Source organism: Phaethon lepturus, unplaced genomic scaffold (genome assembly GCF_000687285.1).
Source record: "Phaethon lepturus isolate BGI_N335 unplaced genomic scaffold, ASM68728v1 scaffold17319, whole genome shotgun sequence".
NCBI lineage: Eukaryota > Metazoa > Chordata > Aves > Phaethontiformes > Phaethontidae > Phaethon > Phaethon lepturus.
The window spans coordinates 41,973-45,714 of record NW_010561455.1 but is presented as its reverse complement, the minus strand read 5'-3'; positions in this window follow the sequence as shown (position 1 = coordinate 45,714).

The window sequence follows — 3,742 nt, the reverse complement described above, 5'->3', positions numbered from 1 at the left end:
CTGCAAGAAAGAAAATATAAACCCCGAAGGAATGTTTAAAAAAGACTAAATTCTAGTATTCAACTACTTTAAATTCTCATTGGTATAACAACTTTTATAGACTTACTCTAGATTAACACACCATAAATGAAAGCAAATTTTGTCAGTCTTCATGGCTTTAACACAAACTCCAAACATGCAAAGGCTGGTATTCAGTCTTAATTTTACACACTGAGATTAAACTCGTGACACTTTGAGTGAGAAATCTGTGCCCCATTTAAGTAAATGGCAAACCAGGATTATTTATTGTATATAAGCACAAATATATGTGTTAATTTTTGCAGATTTGGTCCATTATTCTTCAGCATGTATTGACTGCATTGGGTTTTCTTCTCACTGGGTAATAAGAATCTCACATTTTAGGATTAATAGCACTGAAACATGTGCATTACAATAACCAACTCACAGAAGTTTTCTTTTCACAATAGTGATTATTTTAAAACATAAAATCAAACTGAAAGAGCAATGCCATAATTCAAGATTTTATTTTAACACACCTTAGCATTATGATGACATAATTTCTATTTTCCATAAACAGATTTAGCCAGTAACTCAGTCTCCATTCAGGAAGCTTTGAGAGCCCATTCTCCCCTCCGTTACACCAGTTTCATGACAAAATAATTCAAATTATATTGGACTGAAGTAATAGCTTGTTATAGACAAAATATGCAAACTAGAGGATTTCCAGGATCTGTTCAACCCTTTCTAATACATAAATCCCCAAAGTCCACATTGTGTCAGACACTACCTTAAGGCACTTTTTTGATTACAAGAATCTTCAACATAAACAGATGACTGGTGAATTATGGGATTATTGCAACACAATTCTGCTGTCAAGCCAAAAGATAACGAAGTATTGCTTTCCTTGTTTTAGAGAAAGAAGGAAAAAAAAAAAACCCCACTACTCATCATGCTGAAACTCAACCAAGTACAAGAAGTCCCTGATGCAATTTTCCATCTCCTCTCCCACAAGTCCAACAATGAGTGTCAAGCACAAGGTAGCACGGTTCCCTCCTTACTAGCGATAATAAAGCATTTCTACCTAACCCAGGACATTCACACATTCATACTGGGTATCCACACACTTCAAGTAGCTATGCTGTAGATAAAACCATTTACTACTTCTTAACTCACATCTCTGATAAGAAAATTCCATTTATGTTATCTGCTTAAGCAACATCCCTGGACAAAATGTCTAGTTCCTCGACTCACCCTGTTTTCCCTAAGCCTTCATCATAGGAACAGCTGAGATTGCAGGTCAGGTACTCACAGAAGCACAGCTTTGTGAAGAGGAAAGACTGCCACTTATCTGCCAAGGGTCTTTATTTTCCCCTTTGACTCCGATGACACCCTTGTAGCCCTTTTCCGTGAGGGGAGCAAAGCAAATGGTAAAACCTCACACTCTCACAAGTGTGTCACACTGGGAAGTGATAATGGGACAAGATTCATGTCCTCCATCACCAGGAAATATCTCGCTGATATAACCTCTAATCTGCTCATGCCATTTGCTTTCCAAGGTGTGGTGAGAGCAGTCCTTCCTCATTTCTGAAGGACCTTGCCCATTACTGACTGCCTTTTGCAAGGCTTCAGGATCAAACTGGTATGTTCCTTGCTAGGTCCATCGATTCTGAACTTCTCGTTCTTTTCAGAAAGTGCTCCAACACAAGCCTCACATTTAACAATGGTCGTGCACACCTTCCAAATCACAAACTACCTATGAAATATGGAGTGTCTTTCCGAAATCGCTTCCTTCCCTTAATCCCATCCCTTGCTGCTCAGAGTATTCTTGAAGAGCAGCAGTTCAGAAACTGCAGAAGACTAATGATCCATAACCCACGTCTGGAAAACTGCCTTCTGCAACTTCTGCAACAAAAAGTTAATTTAAAGTTTTGTTGGCAGTTCATTCTGTTTTACCAGGAGCAAGGACATGTAGCATAATGTTTGCCCATTACGCTGTATAATGTTACATCCATCATGTCTATAGCTTTCCTGAAGTATGCAAATGGAAGAATCCATAGTCGGTTTATGTTACAAATTACTTGACTTGTATGACAGACAAACAGTGGCTAAAAAAAAAAGAAAAAAAAGACAGAGGGAAAAAGATCTGGTGTAAAACCAGCTAAGATCATACAATAACTGTCATTTCTGAATTGTAAGATATTTCTAGATAAATCTTGATTCTTAATACACTAAATGAAAAGGCACCGCAGGCTCAGGTTGGAAGATGACATAGTATTTCAGTTGTGTATGTTTTTACACAATAAATCCCAGATGTATGTTTTACCCTTAGTTAAGTATCTCTGGCAAGAGGCAAATAACTGGTTTTCTCCATCTTAACTCTAAACACAGATGTCACTCACTAGACAAAGAACTATACCACAGGAGGCTATACAGTCTCTGGGCTGTCCAGAATTGTATGCATACCCACACAGAAAAAGAATAGATAAATAATGAATATACAAGAAGGGTCCATACCAATTCGCCTATTTACTTCTCTTAAACAATATGTCCCATGTCTTAACACACACAATATACGTCTCAGAAGGCACTGAAAAGTGCCACTTACGATAACTGCATAAAACACTCATCTTCTCAGACTTCATTGAATTTCTGCAATAAAACCATCATTAGAATAGAAAGCCCCCCAACATATCTGAAACTGGTTACAATGAGGAATAAACCCTCTCTGATCTTCAACAGCTCTACTTCAAAGTACTCTCTAATCTATGAAAAATGAACTGATTGTACCTCAAGAATGCATTTCTTAAGTTAAACTGTGTGTGACAGCTTATACATGACTTGGATCCTGTAGCACTGAGGATATTGATTTAATGACATTGATAACAGAAAGCTTAATATACGAGTAGGCTTTTACTAAGTCACTTGAGTGTTTAGAAAAGCCTGTGAAAGAACAGTTTATGCAGCTTTCAGTAGCATGGAGAGGGGAAGTACCAGCATGCTTAAGTAATCCAGGATCTGTGCATCAGTTCTCCCTAATCTAGGTTCTTTATATCAGTCCTTCTGCATGGAGACGGGTATGTGCAGCTTCTTTAAAAAATAATTACATTAAAAGGGGAAAGCAACCTTTTGTCACTGAGAAACTGTGCAAACTTTATGTCTGTCTGGTGGAGGAGGTTATCTTGAGGAAAGACTGTCTCTGTTTACATCATGGATCTTCAGCACCCCTTACACTAACCACTGACTCAGATTTACAAGCAAACCACAGAAACTCACCATATGTGTTGAGCCCATACAGAGGATATGCATGGATGTGTGATGGCAGATATGGTACTTACACTGCTGGGAAGTAGGGACAAGGCCATGGTTAGTGGGTGAAGAGGCCAAAAAAGGCGGGTAGGGGACTGGAAGGACTGCTGGAAACCTTCAGGAAAACCTAGCTGCAGGAAATGTCATGAACACAATTGCAGAAAAAAAACAGTCAGCCAGCTGCTGCTGGGAAGGCTTGCCAAGGAAGAGACGCCAAGCAGAGGGTGGGGTGAACCTTTATGAGATTAGCTTGTTTCTCCTCCCTGAATTTAAAAAGCAAATATTTAGCTACATAGTGGTGGCCACCAAGGGAGGAGGGTGTGCACCTTCTAATTCAATATGGTTTTTCTCCAGCCTGAAGAAGGACAAATGTGTGGATCAGATCTGCCGTTGATTTAAACTCAGCCTCAAGCCCAATGTGTTGGGTTTTGGACTT